A 26,755-nucleotide genomic window follows, 5' to 3' on the forward strand; every position below is an offset into this window, starting at 1 on the left:
TTTTTTCAGTTTTTACAAAAACAATACTTTAAAAAACTAAAAAAAACTAAAAAATATATATTTTGAAAATTCCTTTTTTCCATTTTACAAAAAAATAATTTTTTAAAAAATGCTTTAAAAACTGAAAAATATATATTTTGTAAAAACTGGGAAAAAAAAAAATTTGAAAAATACATATTTTTCAGTTTTCTAAAGTATTTTTTAATAAAAAATGAAACAAAAAAAAATATTTTGCAAAATATTTTCATTTTTTTTAAAACTAATGCATATGTAGTCCATTGCTTTAGGAAAGTCTTTTTTTTTCTAGTATTTACAAAAAAATATTTTTTTTCAGTTTTTACAAAATAATACTTTAAAAAAATTGAAAAGACTTAAAAATATATATTTTGCAAATTCCTTTTTTTCAGTTTTTACAAAATATATGCTTTAAAAAAACTGAAAAAACTGAATTTTAAAAAAGGTCGGGTGGTGTGTTTTTTAAAACGGATCGGGTAAAAAATGAAATGGGTCGTTTTCATCTGGTGCTGCCACGTGGCACTCCATCCAAAATAAGGGTATGTTTGTTCCAAAGTATGACGAGAAAGGTATATATAGCCCAATAGTATAATGAGAGGTATACTTAGACTATTTTTGAAAGTATATGGACATATTTGACCCTTTGCCGTTATAATAAATATTCTCCATCACAATTAGTTTTTGGTCATGAACCAAATATTGTCCATCTACAAATTTTCGAATGTGCTGCATATGTGCCAGTAGCACCACCGCAACACAGTAAGATGGGCCCATAGAGAAGGTTAGGAATATATGTTGGGTTTGAATCACCCTCTATTATTCGCTATCTTGAACCATTGACAAGAGATTTATTTACTTCTCGATTTGCAGATTGTCGGTTTGACGAAACAAATTTCCCACAATTAGGGGGAGAGAAAAAGAAAATCAAAAGAGAAATTGTATGGAAAGTTTCACCATTATATCATTTTTATCCACGTACCCCTATATGTAATTAGGATGTCCAGAAGATCATCCATTTACAAAATATAGCAAATCAAATGCCAGGCGCATTTACTGATTCGAAAAGGATAACTAAGTCACATATCCCTGCAGAGAATGTGCCTATCCGAATTGATGTTCCAACAAGACCATATACTAGCATGAGAGCTAGTGAACCTAAAACACACCTGAAGCGTGGTAGGACTTTGGGTTCTAAAGATCGAAATCCTCGAAAAAGAAAATCGACAAATGATCAAAACGATTAATAATTATATATTATATTAAATAAATAAATATTTTATTTAAGGATATAACATTTTCTTCAATATTTGTACAAATTATTAATAAATTCTGCAGGAAAAGAAAAGAAAAGAAAAAGAGAAGAAAGAAGAGTATTCAAGTAGAGACAACAAAATGGTCAAGGATGACATCCCCAATCCAAGTGTCATCCTCAATTCTAAGGATGTCATCCGTAGAAAGAGGCACCTGGAAGAAATTGATTCAAGAGTTAGGGATGTCATCCCCAATCCAAGGATGACATCCTTGATTATATGGGCATAATTTCCTATAAATAGACATCACTTTTCAGTGGAAAAAGAGAACCATTCTTATGCAGAGAACACCAACTTTAATTAACTTTGTTTTAGTTTTAACAGTTATTTCTCTTATTGTAGGAATAATATTTTTTTATTTCATCTTTTCTCCATAATGGAGTAAGTTTCGTTGGTTGGGATACTAGATGAAGCTATAAAAGTGTTATAATAATTATCTTAATTTTATTATCTTCTTATGTTGAGATTTTCTCTTTATCATCATTATACACCAAGGTATTTGATATTGATTATTTCTATTATTTGATATAATTATATCACTTACTGAAATCTTTAGCTTGTTATTTTGTTTCTTATTCTGGAGAAGAGAAAGATTTAAACAAGTTTATTGATTTAGAAAAGGCTAATCGAAAGATGTTTTTTCTCATTTGGTGCACTCAACTAAGATAATTCTTGTTTGAAGCCATTATTTTAATTGGTTAACTACACATTAATAACATTAAGCCCGAGCGGTGCTATTTATATATTATTGTTATGTGGAGTGATGTCTTAGAAATAAGTGGTCATTCTTCAAACAAGGTCTTTGTTTCATTATTAATCGATTGACTACACTAATAAAGAGGTGTTATTAATTGATTACTTTTATGTGATTTGATTGAATTAGAAATAAGCGATCATTTCATTAAACAGAGAAATAAATAATAAAAATTTGATTTTATAATGGTTTTATCTTGCTGATTCACAATATCCCAACCTCTCTCTTTTGTTATAAAACTATAAATATTTATTGTTTTTATTTTTCTATTTTTTTCAACAACTCTTTTTTTCTTTTCCAATTTGATTCTCTCAAATAGTGACAAAGACAATACAAATCTGTAGCCTAGGTGGTTCCAATCTTTGTGGGATGATATATTAAATTTTACTATAATTTGACCAAGTATGAGCAAAAAAATCATATACACCTAGAGCTCGTCAAATATTTGGCGCCGTTGTCGGGGATTGGTAAACATCCACTTCAGATTAATTGTCTTACTACTACTTTGAGATTTTTTTTCTTTAGCTTTAATTATTTTGTTTTCTAGTGCCTGACAAGTATTAGGGAGCAATACCATACCAAAAAAATATTATTAAAAAAAAGGATCCTGAAGGTTAACTTATTCCACGTACTTTCAAATGAATTTCGATCAACCATGTAAATTGCTTGTTGAGTTGGTAGTAGAATACTGTCAAAAGGCTATTGTATGTGACTATTGTAGAGGCAACCGCCAAAACTTTGAATGCCAAACAAGTAACACATTCTCCTATGAGGATTATAGGGGAATGAATGATCTTGAACAATTAATTAATAAAGTCAGTCAAAGGTTCATTACTTGTGAATATTGTGGTGGAAGTCACCTTACTCATGAATGCCATCTCGGTAATTCATATTTTTTTGGTTTATCGAATGAACAATCTAATGTTGTTTCTAGTTCTTGCAGGCTTACGGATTCTAGTGAATATGACTGCAATCCAGGGTGCAATCAATATTCAAAAAAGAATCAAAATATTGAGAGTGAATCACCTCAAAAGGAGAATGTAAACTTGAGAAAACTGTGCATAATTTCATAGAAAATACCGATAAAAAATATGCACAGAATCATAAAGCCATTATGGATCTTGCAATAAAAGTAAATCAATTAGTTAGTATGGCAATCTCTTTGAAGTTTTGTGTCGGAATTTTAAATGAAACTGCATCTTGTGAGGATGGACCAATTGATCAAAAATTTGAGTTTCGTGAGAAAGAATCTACCACTCAGGGCGAAAATTCTGATCCAATCGAGTAGGCTGACAATAAAGGTTTGGTTGAATATAATTCAATAGGTGATGAGTGCTTACTCCAATTTTCTTATTCAAATAAATTGATTAATTTAGAAGAAAATAAGAATAAAGAGGTCATCATGCACAGAAACAAAATTTCTATGGACCATCATTCTTCAATTTCTTTTGATTATTATGACATTGTGGATTTTGTTATTGGAGATTTTCAGGAAAATGCATGGAATGATCCTCGTGAAAAATGTAGAATGGAGTTAAGGATCACCATGTACTATTATTTGCTCGCTCGAGACAAGGCCGAGAAAGAGCGGGATGTGAGAAAAAAGAAAATATTTTGTGATGTTCTTGGCCAAGTACGCTCTAAGATGAACCCTAAGGAGTGAAAAAGAAAGAGTGATTCTGTCACGACCCAAAACCAATCGTCGTGATGACGCCTATCATGGAACAGGGCAAGCCAACTCCTCAACCAGTTCAACCAAATAAAAAATTTGAAAATTAAATGGAAGCAGTTAATATTTAAGAAAAACCCTTTAAAAATCGAAATAAACCATATCGCAATACAAATCTCTCGCAAAACCGGGGTGTCACCGAGTACATGAGCATCTATGTCAGGATACAGCCTACTACAATGTCTGAGGAATAAGAGATGAAATACAAATAAAGATAATAAAGGAGAGTCAGGGCCTGCGAACGTCATGCATCTACCTCGATAGTCTCCGAGATCTCGGCTCCTCACTCAGCAGCTGCCGTAACCGGAAGTACCTGGATCTGTACACGAAGTGCAGGGTGTAGTATGAGTACAACCAAATCAATAAGTAACAAGTCCAAACTTTGGACTGAAAGTAGTGACGAACTCAACCGACACAGTTCAATATAGAAATAACAGTGTAGAAACGTAGACATGCTTTCAAGTTCGATGGATATCTCAAAACAGTAAAATGGATCAAATCTGAATGATATGAAGAATATAGATCCTCTACTTCTACATGCCAATGCACATACTGTATATGACACACCATGCTAACATCCTCCTGTGCTCACACTCTCAAATGCTCAATCACTCAGTACTGTATATGGCCCAGGGAAGATCCATCCCGGAATATATACATCACTGACCATCAGTCACCCAGTACTGAGTAGGGCCAACCTAGCCCGTTGAGAAGATCCATCTCCAGGTATATACTGCTTCGGACAAGATCCATGTCCAAGGAAGATCCATCCCTCAATGTAATCAACTGCGCTCACTGGGGTGTGTGCAGACTCCGGATGGGCTCCTTCAGCCCAAGCGCTATCATAATCAGCATAACCCCTGCGGAGTGCAGCCCGATCCCATAAATGTCACTCATAATCAGGCCCTCGACTTCACTCAGTCATCAATCTCTCCAGTCTCTCTCTCACGGGCTCATGGTGTCATGATACTAGTCCCAAAAATAATTATATGATGTATCAATAAATAACAATAGAGACTGGGATATGATATTAAATGAATGAATATGACTGAGTACGAATGTCACGACCCAATTTCATCCAAAGGTCGTGATGGCACCCAACACTACACCTAGGCGAGCCAACTAATAAATTAAATATATATCAATTATTCGTTAATAATTTTCTAAGTAATTTTATTCTTTTCCTAGCAATAATTAATGAAAATAGAAGAGATACTGATTAATTTAAATTCAAGAAAATAATACAAATCCAAATTCTACCAGTGTGTGTGCCAAGACCCGGTGTCACAAGTGTATGAGCATCTAGTAGATTATACAAAAAAGTTTAAGTACTTTATGAAATAAAATAGACAGAATAAAGTCTCCAGGAAGAGGCTTTGGTGCTGCAGAATGACTCAGAAGGGCAGCTCACCACTAAGCCTCTGGATATCGTGGGTACGCGCCGATAGGTCCAACTATAGCACCTGTCTCAGGTCCTGCACAAAAAGTGCAGCAAGTGTAGCATGAGTATGTAAACAACGTATACCCATTAAGTATCAAGCCTAATCTCGAAGAGGTAGAGACGAGATGGTCGACTTTGACACTCACTAAGGTCAACAATAATAAATAAAATAAAAATAGGAATATTTAAATCAACATGATTCACAGAGTTAATAGTAGTTTTATTTAACCAACAGAAATAATTAAATTCTTTCAAATGCAACAATTTCCAATCTATTAGTTAAATTCACAAGCTGCAATTAAAATATCGAGGTATAGTGTAATTATTATTATTATTAGGCACGATTTCTGCCGAGGTCGTACGACCCGTTCCAAAGTGTCGTGTACATTGCCGAGGGATGTGCGACGTGATCCATAGATGCATCTATACTGCCGAGGCATTCGGCCCGCTCCACAAGAAAGGAGGACATTTTCTTATGTACCTCTGGAATGAGAGTATATTTATTAGAAGATTAATTTGAGAGGATGAACAATTTTTTTTAACAATTAATTAATTTAAGCAGAAAATTAAGTATATGAGATTCCCATCTTTTACTATCTTTCTCTAACAATTCACAATATATTTCAAATAATTTAATTAAACAAAGAATACAATTTACACACGTAATTCATGATTTTGAGTCCTAAACTATCCGGAATTTAGCATAAATAGTACGGACTCTCGTCACCTCGTGCATACGTAGCCCCCACATCTAGCAACAATTATTAATTTAAATCATCTATGGGGTATTCCCCCTCACAAGATTAGACAAGAGACTTACCTTGTCTCAAAGTTCCACTTTCCGATCAAAATATCGGGTAAAAACCTCAATTCGATGCCGAAAAATTTGAAACTATCCAAAAGTTATATAAAATAATTAATACATGTTCAATAATTCGAAATTCATCTATTAAATAATTACCCTATCCAAAACGGTAAAATTCCTAAAATTCACCCCTGGCCCACGTACCCGGATTCCGGAAATTTTCGGAGGAAAACGTTACCCATAATCTCAAGAACTCAAATATATAATTTCTATCCAATTCCATAACCATTTTCGTGGTTAAAATCTCATTTTTATAAAAATCTAGGTTATTCCTCTAAACCCATGATTTCTAAGATTTACCGGTTATAATCTACCCATAATCCAAAATCGCCCAAGAATGGAACAAAATGGGCTCAAAATGACTGAGCTCTGATTTTAACACATTCTTCCAAGCAGGGGTTTCGCACCTGCGGAAAAGCCTCGCAGGTGCGAGTTTCACTTGACTGCCCCCCTCTCGCATCTGTGCGCGTTGCCTCGCACCTGCGCATTCGCAGGTGCGCAAAAACATCTACATATGTGGTCGATTTCCCCTTCCCTTTTTTGCTTCTGCGTGCAAGAACTCGCATCTGCGAGGGTCGCACCTGCGGCTGTCCAAGCGCAAGTGCGAACGTACCAGAAGCAGAAAGCTTCAGTTCCTTTCCAAAATTTCAAAATTGGTCCGAGCCTCGTCCGGTTAACACTCGAGGCCCCCGAGCCCTGGCTCGAATATACCAACAAGTTTGAAATCATAAAACAGACTCGCTCAAACACTCGGAACATGTAAAACAACATCAAAACTAAGATTCATACCCCAAACCAAACTGATTCAACTTAGAATTTTCAAATTCTTCAAACTTACTCCGAATGCGCTGAAATATACTTATACTACTCGGAATGACACCAAATTTTGCGTGCAAGTCTTAAATTACCATACGGAACTATTCCCAAACTCAAAATTTCAAATGGACCTCGATTATTCCAAAACCTACTCCAAACCAAATTTAAAGAACTTTAGACCTTCAAATAGTCGATTTTCACTATTAAGCGTCAAAACGCTCCCGGGTTATCCAAAACCCGATTCGAACATACGACCAAGTCGAAAATCATCATACAAACCTATTGAAATCGTCAAATCCCGATTCCGGGGTCGTTTTCTCAAAATGTTGGTCGAAGTCAAACTTGGCCTTTTAAAGCCAAACTAAGGAACCAATTGTTCCGATTTCAACCCGATCACTTCCAAAAATTCTGAACCAACCACCCCCGCAAGTCATAAATTAATAATAGCACATACGGGGAGTTTTATTTAGGGGAACGGGGTTCTAAAAGTCAAAATGACCGATTGGGTCATTACATTCTCCACCTCTTAAACAAACGTTCATCCTTGAACGGGTTTAGAATTGTACCTGAAGTGCTGAATAAGTGTGGATATATGCTCCGCATATTTTCCTCGGCCCCCCAAGTCGCTTCCTCTATTGGTTGGCCCGTCCACTGGACTTTTACTGTAAAAATCCTCTTGAACCTCAACTGGCGAACCTGCTTATCAACAATGGCAACTGGCTCTTCTTCATATCCCAAACTCTTATCTAGCTGAATCTGTGTTGAAGTCTAACACATGTGACACTTCGGCATGATACTTACAGAGCATAGATATATGGAAAACGGGATGAACTCCTGATAGACTGGGAGGCAAGGAAAGCTCGTAAGCAACCTCCCCAACTCGTCTCAACACCTCGAATGGGCCAATAAACCTTGGGCTCAATTTCCCTCTTTTCCCAAATCTCATGATTCCCTTTATCGGCAAAACTTTCAAGAGAACTTTTTCACCCACCATAAATGATAAATCACACGCTTTCTGATCTGTGTAACTCTTATGTCTGGACTGTACTGTATGAAGTCGCTCCTGAATCAACTTTACCTTTTCTAAGGCATCCTTCACCAAATCAGTACCATATAACTTAGCCTCACCGGGCTCAAACGAACGACATCGCCGACCATACAAAGCCTCGAATGGAGCCATCTCGATACTGGATTGGTAACTGTTGTTATAAGCAAACTCGGCCAATGGCAAGAAACGATTCCATTGACCTCTAAAGTCAATCACACATGCCCTGAGCATATCCTCCAAAATCTGAATTGTCCGCTTTGACTACCCGTCAGTCTGCGGATGAAAGGCTGTGCTGAGCTCTACACGGATCCTCAATTCATTCTGTACTGCTCTCCAGAAATGTGAAGTAAACTGAGTGCCTCTATCTGATATGATGGAAATTGGCACACCGTGCAATAGAACTATCTCCTGAATGTAAATCTAGGCCAACCTCTCTGAAGTATACGTAGTCACAACCGGAATAAAGTGTGCCGACTTGGTCAACCTGTCTTAAATGACCTAAACTGCATCAAACTTCTGCAAGGTCCACGGCAACCCAACTACAAAGTCCATAGAAATGCGTTCCCATTTCCACTCTGGTATAGTCATCTGCTGAAGTAGGCCACCTGACCTCTGGTGCTCATATTTAACTTGCTGGCAATTTAGACACCTAGCTACATACTCAACTATGTCCTTTTTCATTCGTCACCACCAATAATATTGCCTCAGGTCACGATACATCTTCGTAGCACCTGGATGAATAAAATACCGAGAACTGTGTGCTTTCTCTAGGATATTTTTCCTTAGTCCATCCATATTAGGAATGCATAGACGATCCTGGAGTCGCAGAACACCATCCGCACCAATAGTAACTTCCTTAGCACCACCTCGTAGTACCGTTTCTCGAAGAACCAAAAGATGTAGATCATCAAACTGGCGAGCCTTGATCTGCTCAAATAGTGAAGACCGAGCAACAACACATGCAAGAACTTGACTGGGCTCTGAAATGTCCAATCTTACAAGTTAGTTAGCCAAGGACTGAATATCCAAATCTAATGGCCTCTCCTATGCTGAAATGAAAGTCAAACTACCCATACTCTCCGCCTTTCTACTCAAGGCGTCTGCAAGCACATTTGCTTTGCTCGGATGATACAGAATAAAAATATCATAATCTTTTAGTAACTTAAGCCATCTGCGCTATCTCAAATTTAGGTCTCTCTGCTTGAACAAATGTTGCAAACTGCAATGATCAGTGTAGATCTCACAAGACACCCCATAAAGATAATGCCTCCAAATCTTAAGAGCGTGAACAATCGCAGTTAACTCCAAATCACGCACTGGATAATTCTTCTCATGGGGCTTCAACTGACGTGAAGCATATGCAATAATTCTCCCTTCCTGCATCAATACACAACCCAAGCCAACATGTGAAGCATCACAATACACTGTATACATCCCGAACCAGAAGGCAACACTAATACTGATGCTGTAGTCAATGTTGTCTTGAGCTTCTGAAATCTCACCTCAAAATCATCGGACCATCGGAATGGAGCACCCTTCTGGGTTAATTTGGTCAATGGTACTGTAATAGATGAAAAACCTTCCACAAATAGACGATAATAACCTGCTAAACCCAGAAAACTCTTGATCTTAGTTGCCGAAGTGGGACGATGCCAATTCTAAACTGCCTTAATCTTTTTGGGCTCAACTTTAATGCCCTTGCTCGATACAATATGCTCCAAAAATGCTACAGACTCTAGCCAAAACTCACATTTAGAGAACTTAGCATATAGCTTTTATTCCCGCAACGTCTGAAGCACCACTCTCATATGCTGCTCGTACTCCTCCTTGTTGCGCGAGTAAATCCAAGTATCATCAATGAAGACAATGACAAACAAATCAATATATGGTCTGAATACCCTGTTCATCAAATCCATAAACGCTGCCGGGGGCGTTAGTCAAATCGAAGGACATCACTAGAAACTCATAATGACCATATCTAGTCCAAAAAGCAGTCTTTGGAACATCCGAATCCTGAATCTTCAACTGATGGTACCCCGACCTCAAGTCGATCTTAGAGAACACCCTAGCACCCTACAACTGGTCAAATAGATCATCAATATGCGACAACAAGTACTTGTTCTTAATAGTGACTTTGTTCAATTGACGATAATCAATGCACATTCTCATCGTTCCATCCTTCTTCTTCAAAAATAATACCAGTGCACCCCAAGGTGATACACTCGGTCTGACGAACCCTTTGGCTAGTAATTCTTCAAGATGTTCTTTTAATTCTTTTAATTCTTTCAGAGCCATGCAATACGGTGGGATAGATATAGGCTGGGTATCTGGAGCCAAGTCAATACAGAAATCAATATCACGATCAGGTGGCATACCTCGAAGATCTGAGGGAAATACATGGGAGAACTCCCGAACTACAGGCACTAAATCGATAGCCGGAGTCTCTACAGTAGTATCCCAAACATAGGCTAGGTAAGCTAAACAACCCTTCTCAATCATGTGTTGAGCCTTCATAAAATAAATAACCCGATTAAATGCACTAACAGATAAACCCTTCCACTCTAGCCTAGGCAATGCTGGAATAGCCAAGGTAACAGTCTTGGCATGACAATCTAGAATAGCATGATATGAAGATAACCGGTCCATGCCTAGAATAATTTCAAAGTCGGTCATCTCAAGCAGTAGAAGATCTGCTCTAGTTTCATAACCACAGAATGTAATAACACAGGACTGGTATATCCGATTCACAATAACAGAATCGCACACAGGAGTGGACACATAAACATGAGTACTGAAGGACTCACGAGAAACACCTAGGAAATAAGAAAATAGAGATGATACATAGGAATATGTAGACCCTGGATCAAATAATACGGAGGAATCTTTGCTGCAAATAGAAATAATACATGTAATAATGACATCTGATGCCTCTGCATCTTGTCTGGCCAGAAAATCATAGAACCAAGCTAGAGCTCCAACTGGCTGGCCTCCACCTGTCTGACTTCCACCTCTAGGACGACCCCTACCCACCTGTCCTCCACTTCTTGGTGGTCGGATGTCTGGTGGAGCAATTGGTGTGGTAATCATAGGCTGCTGACCTTGCTGCACTGGTCTTCCCCGAAGCCTGGGGCAAAATCTCTGCATGTGACTAGGATCCCCGCACGCGTAACAACTCTTAGGTGCGATAGGCTGCTGACTAAGAATCTGGCCCTGGTGACCTGAATACCGACTGGAAAACCCTGAATAGCCGGTGGTCGATAAGAACTCTCTAGCATAGCACTGAAATAAGGTCGCACTGGAGGACCCTGAAGAGGCGATGGTGCTGGATATGGGGGCATGCTGGACTGCCCTTTCACGAACTGACCTCTGGCCCCAGACGGAGCACTTCTAAACTCTCCAGAATACCTAAACCGCTTATCTCTCATAACCTACTCTCGGCTCCGCTGATGCACACCCTCAATCCTCCAGGCTATCTTCACGACTAGCTTATAAGAAGTACCCATCTCAACCTCTCGAGCCATAGTGGCCTGAATGCCAGTATGTAAACCCGCAACAAACCTCCGCACTCTCTCCGCCTCAGTAGGGAGTATCATAAATGCATGGCGAGATAACTCAGAGAACCTCTCCTCATAATCGGTCACTAACATCTTACCCTGTTGGTGCTGCTCAAACTGAAACCGCAACTCTTCCCTCTGGGAGGGTGGAATATACATGTCTAGGAAAATACGGGTGAACCTGTCCCAAGTCATGGGAGGAGAATCTGCTGGTCTGCCAAGAAGATAAGACTTCCACCATCTAGTGGCTCTGCCCTCTAGCTGAAAAGTAGCAAAGTCAACTCCATGAGACTCCAATATCCTCATGTTGTACAGTCTATCCCTGCACCGATCAATAAAGTCCTGGGGATCCTCATGTCGCTCACCCCTAAGGACAGGAGGATGTAGTCTAGTCTATCTGTCCAATAGTTTCTGCGGATCAACGACTGCAGCTGGCCTGGGCTCAGGTGTAGCTGCTGCTCTGGCTGGGCTCCACCCACGGGTAGTGCACCCTGGGTCTGATATATAGCAACTGCCTTCCCATGAGCCTGTGCAGTCGGAGTCTATGCTCCCCCGCCCACCTGAGATGTGGCTAGGTCTGCCGGAAATAAACCGGCATGAGTCATAGTGTCCATGAACAACAGCATACGACCCATGACATCCTGGAATCCCGGTGCAAATGTGAAATCCACTAGAGCTGGCTCTGTCACAGGCACCTCACCTTGTTCCTCAATAATGTGATTCTCTGCTGGACCCACTGGTGGCATAACTAGAACAGTCTTGGGACGTACCCATCCCCTACCACGGGCTAGAGCCCTCCCTCAGCCTCTAGCGACTGGGGGAGTAGCTCTTCCCTGATTTGGAGCCTCATTAGAGTGCGTTCTCACCATCTGTGAGAGAGTAAGAGAAAGATATTTAGACTACATCAATTGCACGATGGAAGATGAAGAAATGTAGTTTCCTAACACCCTATAGCCTCTCGAAGATAAGTACAGACGTCTCCGTACCGATCCGTAAGACTCTATTAGGCCTGCTCATAACTTGTGAGACCTACATGAACCTAATGCTCTGATACCATGCTGTCACGACCCAATTTCATCTAAAGGTCATGATGGCGCCCAACACTACAACTAGGCAAGCCAACTAATAAATTAAACATATATCAATCATTCGTTAATAATTTTCTAAATAATTTTATTATTTTCCTAGCAATAATTAATGAAAATAGAAAAGATACTAATTAATTTAAATCGAAGAAAATAATACAAATCCAAATTCTACTAGTGTGTGTGCCAAGACTTGGTGTCACAAGTGTATGAGCATCTAGTAGATTATACAAAAAATTTCAAGTACGGTCTGAATTAAAATAGACAAAATAAAGTCTCCACGAAGAGGCTTTGGTTGCTGCAGAATGACTCAGAAGGACAGCTCACCACTAAGCCTCTAGATATCGTGGGTGCGCGCTGATAGGTCCAACTATAGCACCTGTACCCAGTAAGTATCAAGCCTAATCTCGAAGAGGTAGAGACGAGATGGTCAACTTTGACACTCACTAAGGTCAACAATAATAAATAAAACAAAAATAGAAATATTTAAATCAACATGATTCACAGAGTTAATAGTAATTTTATTTAAGTAGCAGAAATAATTAAATTCTTTCAAATGCAACAATTTCCAATCTATTAGTTAAATTCACAAGCTGTAATTAAAATATCGAGGTATCGCGTAATTATTATTATTATTATTAGGCACGAATTTCTACCGAGGTCGTACCGCCCATTCCAGAGTGTCGTGTACATTACCGAGGGACGTGCGGCGCGATCCAAAGATGCATCTATACTGGCGAGGCGTTCGGCCCACTCCACAAGAAAGGAGGGCATTTTCTGATGTACCTCTGGAATGAGAGTGTATTTATTAGAAGATTAATTCGAGAGGATGAACAATTTCTTTTAACAATTAATTAATTAAAGCAGAAAATTAAGTATATGAGATTCTCATCTTTCACTATTAATTTAATTAAATAAAGAATACAATTTACACACGTAATTCCTGATTTTGAGTCCTAAACTACCCGGACTTTAGCATAAATAGTACGTACTCTCATCACCTCGCGTATATAGCCCCCGCATTTAGCAACAATAATTAATTTAAATCACATATGGGGTAAATTCCCCCTCACAAGATTAGACAAGAGATTTACCTTGTCTCAAAGTTCCACTTTCCGATCAAAATGTCGGGTAAAAACCTCAATTTGATGCCGAATAATCCGAAACTATCCAAAAGTTATATAAAATAATTAATACGTGTTCAATAATTCTAAATTTATCTATTAAATAAATTACCCTATCCAAAATGGTAAAATTTACCCCGGGCCCACGTGCCCGGATTTCGGAAATTTTTGGAGGAAAACGTTACCCATAATCTCAAGAAATCAAATATATAATTTCTATCCAATTCCATAACCATTTTCATGGTTAAAATCTCATTTTTATAAAAATCTAGGTTTTTGTAACGACCCAAAATCCATAAAGGTCGTGATGGCGCAGGACTCCACTGTCAGGCATGCCAACACTAAATAGTTAATTAAATCCTCATTTTAATATTTTTAAAATCATAAATTTACTTCAAGTTATCTAGTAAAAGATGAATTTACAGAACAAACAAAAATGTTTTCCAATTCCAATTGTGAACATCCCATAATCATCCCAGAACCCGGTGTCACAAATACATGAGCCTTTTCTAGAAATTTAAAATAAAATACAATAACTGTCCGGAATATAACTTGGATAAGAAAGAAAATACAATACTCTGTAAGAGACTCTGCTGGCTGCGGTGCGTCGTATAGAAAGCAGCTCACCTAAGTCCCCGCCATAATCGCGCCTTTGCGCCCACAAGGCCGCTAAACATATGGATACTTGCACAAAAATGTGCAGCAAGTGTAGTATGAGTACGTAAATTAATGCGTACCCAGTAAGTATCCCGCCTAACCCCGAAGAAGTAGTGACGAGGGGTCGACTTCGGCACTTACTATGGGCTATAAATGGGATATCAATGATATAATTAAGTATGGATTATATGAACGGTTGCAAACTCAATATTTTGAAGTAAGTATGCAGTTTTTTCATAATTAAGAAATCTCCAAATTTATCTCCCATTATTTAACAATTTATATCTCCAGCCAGTGAGGCCATATCAATTGTCATAAATTTCAGGGCAAGCAATACAAGCATGCGCAAATCATGCCGAGGTCGTACGACACGATCTAATAGATATTTAAACTGTGCACTGCTAGAGGGTCGAATGGCGCGAACCATAGATGCATCTATTTAATCTACCGAGGCGTTCGGCCCATTCCACAAAAGATAACACATTCAAATAATCAATCAAGAATTCGTCAAGGGGAAATTATCCAAGGAAAAAGGCAATTTCTCTTTCAAAAGTCAAGAAAACGATGTCTACCCTTTTAGAAATTTATTAATAGAGTTCGATATGATTTAAGCATTTTAAATTGACAACAAGACTGCAAGTATTACAAGTAAAGCATGCTTTTAGGTCCTAGACTACCCGAACTTAGGCATAATAGTAGCTACGCACGGACTCTCATCACCTCGTGCGTACGTAGCCCCCACAAATAGGAGCACATATTGATTTATTTCACCTATGGGGTAAATTCCCTCTTACAAGGTTAGAAAGGAGATTTACCTCGCTCCGAAGTTCCATAACCGGCTCCCAAGCTATTCAATCAACTCAAATCGATGCCCAACGCTCCAAACTAGCCAGACAATATGCAAATCAATGAACATATACTCTAATACTCATAACAATTCAATTTACAATCATTCCCAACTTCGTTCGAAAAGTCGATAAAATCACCCTCGGGCCCACGTGCCCGGATTCCAAAATTGTTTTGAAGATAATCCTTACCCATAACCTTATGAACTCAAATATATGATTTATTCCCAATTCCATGCCCAAATTCGTGGTCAAAATCCAAAATACCAAATTCTAGGTTTTTCTTCAAAATCCCAATTTTCTACAAATTTTCATGCCTAAATCCATATATAATCCGAGTATTTAACTTGGAATAGGTGGGAATCACTTACCTCATTATTGACGATGAAAATGGTGCTCCAAAATCGCTCCAGGATTGGCTCCCATGGAGAAAATGAAATAAAAATGGCCCAAATTCCCGTTTTAAAACTTCACTGCCCAAGTCAGCCCTTCTTCGCGATCGCGGAAAGATCATCGCGAAGACCAAAAAAACACACTTCCCCCAACTTCCTCTTTGCATTCACGTCTGCCTGGCCACGTTCGTGTAGCCTTCTGATCACCACCCTCTGCGTTCGCGGTCCATTAGCTGCCTTCGCGAAGGCCTACTACTTCAAGCCTCGTTCTTCACTGCGTTCTCGTCCTCAAGAAGGCGTTCGCATAAGGCAAAAATCATGGTCCATCAATTCCTTCTTTGCGATCGCATATATCCACCCGCGATCGCGATGCAAAACACCCGATGCCCCAAATAACTCTACGTGATTGCGGACTTCCTATCGTGATCGCGTATAAGGAAACTAGCAACAACCATGACAACAACTTCAGCAGATCCCCCAAGTCGAATTTCAATCCGTTAACCATCCGAAATCTACCCAAGGCCCTCAGGACCCCAACCAATCATACCAACCAGTCCCATAACACATTACGAACTTGCTCGAGCCTTTAAATCACATCAAACAACATCAAAATTATGAATCGCACCCCAATTCAAACTTAATAAACTTTGAAACTTCAAACTTCTACAATCAATGCCGAAACCTATCAAATCACGTCCGATTGACCTCAAATTTTGCACACAAGTCATATTAGACATTACGAACCTACTCTAATTTCCGGAATTGGATCCGACCCCGATATCAAAAAGTCCACTTCCGGTCAAACTTCTCAAAAACTTTCAAATTTCTAGCTTTAGCCAAATGACTCCAACATGACCTACGGACCTCCGAATCTACTTCCGGATGCGCTCCCAATACCAGAATCACCATACGGAGCTATCCCTAGACTCGGAATCCCAAGCAAATATTGAAAACATTGAAATGCACTTCAACCCAAATTTATGAAATTCCTCTAAAATGCCAACTTCCACAATAGGCGCCAAAACGCTCCCGGGTCATCCAAAACCCGATCCGGACATACGCCCAAGTCCGAAGTCATCATACGAACCTCTTGGAACCTTCAAATCCCGATTCCGAGATCGTTTACTCAAAAATCCAACCTTAGTCAATTCTTCCAACTTAAAGCTTCCTAAATGAGAATTTTCTTTTCAAATCAACTCTGAACTTCCGAAATTTAAATTCCGACCACGCGTACTAGTCATAATACCTGAAGTGAAGTTGCTCATGGCCTCAAACATCTGAACGATGCGCTAGAGCTCAAAACATCCGGTCAGATCTTTACATTCTCTCCCACTTAAACATACGTTCATCCTCGAACGTGCTAAGAACTGCGCTGGAGTTGTCCGAAATCTCTGTTTAATACCTCGTGCACCTAACCGTGCTACCACAACTCAGTTGAGCACATTAGCTTGATCAAACCTGAAGATATTCTCTTTTATTTAGGCAAATAAGCCTTAGAGTCCAATTCCAACATCCGAAAATCTCTCCCAGGACTGTTCCCATCATACGAACACCGTATCAATCATTACACGATGCACCGATACATGATTGTATACCTTTGCTGAATTCACACTATGCACTGCATAACTCACATGACCATAATAATGTCCTCTGATAATAATAGCCGAAATTCCACTAATCTGATGCTCATAACCAACTGTAGAGTTAACAAATCATTGAATCTCTCCCTTTGACTAGAATCATCACCCCATTAAGAACCAAATAATGGTATTTAATCTTTAATATACTTCATATAATCCGATCGCATTGATCCCAGATCCAAAAATCTCATCTCACCCAGCATAAGCTGCTCAGGCAACAAACCACTCCAGACATGACCAAAAGTCTCATATAATGCCGCAATGTGCCAATAAGCTACAAACTCGAACGTGATACATAAGGAAAACGAATCTCTGGAAGGGACTACTCAACCCACACAACTAATTAGACAACCGAAAAGGTGTTATGAACCTTCCTCAGAAAATGGAAAACAAAACACACGACAATAGCTATAGGGGATTGTAATCAACATCCCACTGTTGCGGCGTGCAACCCGATCCAAACAACATACCCGTGGTGGCGTGCCACCCGATCCGCACAAAGGAATCTATAAGTAAATACTTACCGAGCTAGAATGCTCATTACTACAAAATATTCGAATATCAGACACAAGCACGCTAAGTGCATAATACCATCCCGGGGGAGACAGATAGTGCCATACACTACAAAAGTCAAGCACAACTAAGGTGCGATATATGATCTGAATATCGAGAGCCATCCTACTCACATAACATTATCACTACGCGGAACATCAACACATAAGAAATTTACCAAGCCATTTCAAAACTCACATGGAACAATATAGTATTACATGAAATAGCCGACGACGAAACGACATCCAACGTCCGAATACTCCACCATAAGGAGCACTATGCTGAAATGAACACATCCGACCTGATATGGTGTTATGACCCAAAATGTCACCTATTGTGATGGTGCCTATCTCAATACTAGGAAAGACGAAAATCTCAATAAACCACCATATCTTTTAAATTTGAAAATAAATAATTAAATTCATCGGAAGAAAATCTCACAATTTCAAATATAATACTCACAAAACCCGGTGTCACTAACTACATGAGCATCTAATATGAATACAAAGTCTGATTGACAAAATACTGTCTCAAAGTATAGAACAGTACAATATCTGAAAGAAAGGGAGTCAATGTCATCAGACTCAAGGCAACTACCTTGATAGTATCCAACTGATAGAATTCTAAGATTTAGTGGTCGACGTGTCCGAAAGCACCTGGATATGCACACGAGGTGCAGAGTGTAGTATGAGTACAACCAACTTAATAAGTAACAAGACTAACCTCTGGGCTGAAAGTAATGATGAGCTCCGCAGGTACAGTCCAGTATAAATAATGGTACAAAAATATAGGCATGCTTTCAAGTTCAATAGTTAAACTCAGTACAAGCGAAATAGATCAATACTGTATGGTATGAGGAATATGACATCTCAGTAGAAGGACCTCAACTAAATACTGGTCACAAATCATCCGGTCACTCGATACTGTTTATGGCAAATACAGCTAAGGGGTGTTCCAACCCGTATATATATACACATCGACTGACAGTCAGTCACTCAGTACCGTATAAGGCCAATCCAGCCCTGGGGTAATTTATCCCCGAATATAAATGATACAGACAAGATCCATGTCCAAGTAAACTCATTATAATAAAAATACTTCGGGCAAGATCCATGAACAGGGAAGATCCATCCCTCAATATAAATGCTTTGGGCAAGATCCATGCCCAGGGAAGATCCATCCCTCAATATAAATGCTTCGGGCAAGATCCATGTCCATGGAAGATCCATCCCTCAATATAAATCAACCGCGCTCACTGGGGGTATGTGCAGACTCTGGAGGGGCTCCTTCAGTCCAAGCGCTATATAAAGCCTATATAGCCTACTGCAGGCGGGCAGTCCCGATCCGTATAATAATAAAGCCTATAAGGTCTGCTGCAGGCGGGCAGCCCCGATCCGTATAATAATAAAGTGCATAAAGCCAATATGGCCTGCTGCGGTGTGCAGCCCGATCCCATAATTATCCTCACAATCAGGCCCTCGGCCTCACTCAGTCGTCAATCTCTCCTGTATCTCTCTCATGGGCTCACAATGTCATAAAATAGCCTGAAAATGATGATATGATGTATCAATAAATAACAACAGAGACTGAGATATGATATGTAATGACATGAATATGACTGAGTATGAATTTTCAATATAAAACAATTAATTCAACAGAAACACGACTCCATGGGTCTCAAAATCTTGGCACGTAGCCTAAACATGATTTTTAATAGGAGCCTCAGCTCAATTACTCTAACACGTGGAAAATGTTCAGATAATAACATGATTCATTAATTTTACATCTGCACGGGATTTATTCAAGACACAATTTATATGGTGCACGTCCACATGCTCGTCACCTATCATGTTTGTCACCTCCAAACAATTTATCTCTTACCAAATTTGGGGATTCATACCCTCAAAACCAAGTTTAGAAGTGTTACTTACCTCAAACCGTGTAATCCTTTACTCCGATATGGCTTTGCCTCGTGAATTTGCCTCAAAACGCCTCAAATCTAGCCACAATTAATTTTGTTCAGTCAACACAAATTATAGGAATTAATTCCATATCAAAATACTAATTTTTCCACAAAATCCGAAATTACACTCAAAAAATGCCCGTGGGGCCCACATCTCGGAACTAGACAAAAGTTATAAAATATGAACGCTCATTCAACTACGAGTCTAACCATACAAAAATTACTAAATTCCGATAATAATTCGGCCCTCAAATCCTCAAATTTATCCAAGAGGGTTTTCAAACGTTTCCAACTTAATTCACCAATTAAATGATTAAAACAACCATGGATTCGGGTAATTTAACCAATATTGAGTTAATAACACTTACCCCGTTGTTTCCTCTGAAAATCTCCCAAAAATCTCCTTAATCCGAGCTCCAAATCGTTAAAAATGGAAAATGGGACGAAGTCCCATTTTCTGAACTTAAACTTTCTGTCCAGACCTCTCTTCTTCACGAACGCGATAGGTCCCTCGCGTTTGCGAAGCACAATTTGACTGCCTAGAATTTATCCCATCGCGAACATGACCATGGCTTCACGAACGTGAAGCTTTACCAGCTCAGACCTTCGCGAACGCGATCACAATCTCGCGAACGCGTAGAACAAGGACCTGGGATCCCCAATTTCCTCACTCCTCTTCGCGAACGCGACACCACTCCCGCGTTCGCGATGCACACATAGACCATACCTTCGCGTTCGCGCCCTCCCCTTCGTGAACGTGAAGAACAAAATCTCACACTCAGAAAATACTCTTCGCAAAAGCGAGGGCCCACTCGCGAACGCGAAAGAGAAAATAAGAAGAATGCAGCAGCAGATATCAACAATCTCACCAAGGCCAAAAATGATCTGTTAACCATCCGAAACTAACCCCAAGGCCCTCGGGACCTCAACCAAATACACCAACAAGTTCTAAAACATCATACAAACTTAGTTGAGTCTTCAAATCATATCCAACAGCACTAAAAACATGAATCATACCCCAATACAAGCCTAATGAACTTTGAAATTTCAAGTTTCCACAAACAACGTCGAAACCTATCAAATCACGTTCGATTGACCTCACATTTTGCACACAAGTCATAAATGACATAAAGGATCTATTAAAATTTTTAGAATCGGATTTTGACCCCGATGTCAAAAAGTCAACCCCCGGTTAAACTTTTCAAAACTTCGACTTTCGCCATTTCAAGCCTAATTCCACTACGGACCTCCAAATAATTTTCCGGACAGGCTCCTAAGTCCAAAATCACCATACATAGCTATTGGAATCATCAAAATTCGAATCCGAGGTCGTTTACACATACTCAACATCCGGTCGACTTTTCCAACTTAAGCTTCCAACATGAAATTTTATTCTTCCAAGCTAACCCCGAAATACCTTAAAACCAAAATTGACAATTCACACAAGTCATAATATCTCGTAGGAAGTTATTCAAGACTTCAAATAGGTTAAAGGAGCGTAAATGCTCAAAACGACCGGTCGGGTCATTATAATCTCGCCCACTTAAACATACGTTCGTCCTCGAACGTGCCAAGAGTTGTTCCTAAGCCTTTAAATCATTGTTCCTCCTAACCATGCACATACCTGGGGGTGATTCCACGCCACCCTATTCTATAGATCTGCAACATAACATATCTATTATGCCATCATGCGCCAAGCATGAGAATCCCATTATCAACTCTGAGTCACCAGCAAATTACATACTTTATTAGTTAGAAACCTCTCTCTTGCTTCTTTCCAGGAGGAAATTACAATACACAACACGTTCCATACACCGGTAGAAAATATCCAGTTCAAACTATGGTAGAAACTATCATGAACACTTTGAAATCCATTTGCACATAACCAAACTATCAGAACTAAATTCCTCTAATTCGACCAAGCCACGCAGGTCTTCAAACCCAAGAATATTTCCACCGAAACATCTACAAAAATCTCACCACATCCTAATTACCAAAAGAACCGAGCATACCATTACCATACTGATTTAGCCTACTACCAAGTTCTCCTATTTTCTCCGATTTTCTTTTGAATTACCCTCAAGTTGATAGTTCTCCTTGTCAGAACACTACGATCCTTATCCAAAGCTCACTACAAGACATCCTAACATAAAATCGCATCGCCCTAAGGCCCATACGTTACTGTATTCTTCTTAAGCACCATAAAAGTACCACAACCGAGACCCTACACTGAAAAGACCTTATGTGGACTTAAAATTATTCCTTTTTTACCTTTGTTGCACTGAATTGTAGATTCCATAGTCATACAGAATTACCGCAACTCCCGACACCTTCAAATGCAAATCTCAGATTTTATCCATACTCAAGTCCGGAAACATTCTCAATTGCTATATAAAATTCTTAAACCCACTAGAATTTTCTCGGGAGTCACCCACTTTGCTCAAATCTAAATTGCACCACTCAAACGGGCCGAAAGACACAATCCTCCATTATCATAACAACCCCCAAAGAAGTAACCCTGCCTTAACACCACCAGTCAAATCCATACTTCATGCGCACTACATCCTTCAAAATAACCATTTAATCATTTCATGATTTTTTATATTTTCATAAAGTGCAATATAACCCGCATTCAAGATACTTTCTTACTCGAGTCATCATCGATCTCAACCTCTGCAAGTCATAACTAATCAACAAGTATGCCTCAGACCAAAACCAATACCGCACATAATTTTGCAATCACATCGTAGATATCAGACTCCCCCACTTGGCTCAAAGCCATAGAACAAAACATCTGATATCTCACTATACCCATATAATATCTAAATTGACCATACTAAGAAATAAAAGATTAACTCTGGTCTCTAGCCCCCCAATAATTACCACACACGACCGATACACACGGTCCACAATTAGAGTACCGCCTGCCGGCGTAGATACATGAACATGTGAAACTAAGGACTCACGGGGCATATCCAGATAATGAACAAAATATGATGAAACATACGAATATGTGGAATCAGGGTCAAATAATATAGAAGCCTCTTTGTGGCACACTTAAACAATATATGTGATCACTGCATATGAAGCAACAACATCTGGCCCGGTAGGAAAAGCATAAAATCAGGCCTGACCGCCACCTAATCGGCCTCCCCCTCTTAGGAAACCCCTAGTTGACTAATCCTCATCCTGAGCTGGCTGGGCATATGGTGGAGCAGCTGGTGTAGAAGTCATAATATGACTCATATGCTGAACTGGACCTCGCGTAAGGCGTGGACAATTTCTCTTTATGTGACCCAAGTCTCCACACTCAAAGGAACCCCTCTCTGAAAAGGCTGGTAAGTTCTGAGGCGGACCTCGAGAACCAGAATAACTACCAGAAGAACCTGGTACAAATAATCCCTGAACGGAAGGAGCACAAGGCGTACTCTGGCTGGAAGTGCACTAAGAGATGACTGACCCTGATGAGAACCGTATGAACCATGGTTGGATGATGCACCTCGGTGAACTGGATGACCCTCCTGAGCGTGTCTATAAGGACGACCCCTACCGTGGTAGGACTGTCCTCCAGAAGGTACCCCTCCAGAACCGCCCGAACCTCGAGGCCTTTTGTCCTCCCTCTTAACATGCTCCTGGCTACGGACTACCTCTATCTGCTGAGCAATGTCAACCACCTCTTCTAAGATGGCACCAGATACCGTCTCCCTAGACAAAAGTAATCGCAGCTGATATGTGAGGCCATCAATGAAGCTTCTTATCCTTTCCCTATAAGTGGGAACCAACCAAATTGCGTGACGAGCCAACGCAGAAAATCTCATCTCGTATTGCATCACAGACATGTCATCCTGACGTAACTGCTCAAACTACATGCGCAGTTCCTCTCTACGAGACTGCGGCACAAACTTCTCCAAAAAGAGAACAGAGAATTCCTGCCATGTAAGTGGTACTGCACCAATCGGCCTGCACCTCTCATAAGCCTCTCACCAACTGAAGGCCGCTCCAGAAAACTAAAAAGTGGTGAACGAGACTCCACTGGTCTCCAAAATACCCGTTGTACGGAGAATCCTGACACCTATCCAAGAAGCCCTGGGCATCCTCCGACTCTGCCCCACTGAAAAATGGAGGCCGTAGTCTCTCGAACCTATCTAGTCTCTTCTGCTCATCCTCAGTCATAGTGGGAACTACCGGGGCCTGAACTACTACAACCGGCTGGGCTGGAAGTGCCCCCGGTATTTGAAGTCCCTGCACTACCTGATCTGGAGTATGGGAAATAAGGGTATGAGTACCTCCCCCGGCCTGAGAAGTGGCAAGTGCGGCCTGAGCTGAAATCACGTAAGCAAGACCAGTGCAAACTATCAATATCTGGGCCAAAGTCTTCTCAAGGCCTGGAATCTCAATGGGCACAGTTGGTGCCTGAGCTGGTCCCACCGGCTCAACTACATTTGGAAACTGCTCTTGAGTTAGAGCAACTGGTGGTACTACAGGTGCTGCTCCAACTGCTGCACGAGCTATACCTTGACCTCTACCTCGGCCCCGGCATCTACCATGGCCCCGGCCTCTCACGGACCTAACTGGTGGCACTGGTGGCTGACCATCCAATCCGGTAGTACGTGTCCTCACCATCGAGCGATAGTTAAACTTAGTACAAGCGAAATAGATTAATACTGTATGGTATGAGGAATATGACATCTCAGTAGAAGGACCTCAACTAAATACTGGTCACAAATCATCCGGTCACTCGATACTGTTTATGGCGAATACAACTCAGGGGTGTTCCAACCCGTATATATATACACATCGACTGACAGTCAGTCACTCAATACCGTATAAGGCCGATCCAGCCCTAGGGTAATTTATCCCCGAATATAAATGATACGGACAAGATCCATGTCCAGCTAAACTCATTACAATATAAATACTTCGGGCAAGATCCATGAACAGGGAAGATCCATCCCTCAATATAAATGCTTCGGGCAAGATCCATCCCTCAATATAAATGCTTTGGGAAAGATCCATGCCCAGGGAAGATCCATTCCTAAATATAAATCCTTCGGGCAAGATCCATGCCCAGGGTAGATCCATCCCTCAATATAAATCAACCACGCTCACTGGGGGTGTGTGCTGACTCCGGAGGGGCTCCTTCAGCCCAAGCGCTATATAAAGCCTATATGGACTACTGCAGGCGGGCTGTCCTGATCCGTATAATAATAAAGCCTATAAGGCCTGTTGCAGGCAGGAAACCCCGATCCATATAATAATAAAGTATATAAAGCAATTATGGCCTGCTGCGGCGTGTAGCCCGATCCCATAATTATGCTCACAATCAGGCCCTCGGCCTCACTCAGTCATCAATCTCTCCAGTCTCTCTCTCATGGGCTCACAAGTCATAAAAATATCCCAAAAATGATGATATAATATATCAATAAATAACAACAAAAACTGAGATATGATCTGTAATGACATGAATAGGACTGAGTATGAATTTTTAATTTAAAACAATTAATTCAACAGCAACACGACCCCATGGGTCCCAAAATATTGGCATGTAGCCTAAACATGATCTTTAATAGGAGTCTCAGCTCAATTTCTCTAACACATGGAGAATGTTCAGATAATAAAATGATTCATTAATTTTACAACTGTACAAGATTTATTCAACATACGTCCACATGCTCGTCACCTATCATGTTTGTCACCTCCAAACAATTTATCTCTTACCAAATTTGGGGATTCATACCCTCAAAACCAAGTTTAGAAGTGTTACTTACCTCAAACCGTGTAATCCTTTACTCCGATATGGCTTTGCCTCGTGAATTTGCCTCAAAACGCCTCAAATCTAGCCACAATTAATTTGGTTCAGTCAACACAAATTATAGGAATTAGTTCCATATCAAAATACTAATTTTTCCACAAAATCCGAAATTACACTCAAAATATCGCTAGTGGGGCCCACGTCTCGAAACTCTACAAAAGTTATAAAATATAAACGCCCATTCAACCACGAGTCTAACCATACCAAAATTACTAAATTCCGATAATAATTCGGCCCTCAAATCCTCAAATTTATCCAAGAGGGTTTTCAAACTATTCCAACTTAATTCACCAATTAAATAATAAAAATAACCATGGATTCAGGTAATTTAACCAATATTGATTTAAGAACACTTACCCCGTTGTTTCCTCTGAAAATCTCCGAAAAATCGCCTTAATTCGAGCTCCAAATCGTTAAAATGGAAAATGGGACGAAGTCCCATTTTTTGAACTTAAACTTTCTGTCCAGACCTCTCTTCTTCACGAACGCGACAGGTCCCTCGTGTTCGCGAAGCACAATTCGACTGCCCATAATTTATCCCTTTGCGAACGCAACCATGGCTTCACGAACGCGAAGCTTTACCAGCTCAGACCTTCGCGAACACGACCACAATCTCGCGAACACGTAGAATAAGGACCTGGGGTCCCCAATTGCCTCACTCTTTCGCGTTCGCGTTCTCCCCTTCGAGAACGCGAAGAAAAAAATCGCACACTCAGAAAACACTCTTTGCCAACGCGAGGGCCCACTCGCGACCGCGAAAGAGGAAATCATAAGAATGCAGCAGCAGATATAAACAATCTCACCAAGTCCAAAAATGATATGTTAACCATTCGAAACTCACCCGAAGCCCTCGGGACCTCAACGAAATACACCAACAAGTCCTAAAACATCATACAAACTTAGTCGAGTCTTCAAATCACATCCAACAACACTAAAAATACGAATCATACCCCAATTCGAGCCTAATGAACTATGAAATTTCAAGTTTCCACAAACAACGCCGAAACCTATCAATCACGTCCGGTTGACCTCAAAGTTTGCACACAAGTCATAAATGACATAACGAACCTTTTAAAATTTTTAGAATCAGATTTCGACCCCGATATCAAAAGTCAACCCCCCGGTCAAACTTCCCAAAAATTTGACTTTCGCC

Source organism: Nicotiana tomentosiformis, chromosome 8 (assembly GCF_000390325.3).
Source record: "Nicotiana tomentosiformis chromosome 8, ASM39032v3, whole genome shotgun sequence".
NCBI lineage: Eukaryota > Viridiplantae > Streptophyta > Magnoliopsida > Solanales > Solanaceae > Nicotiana > Nicotiana tomentosiformis.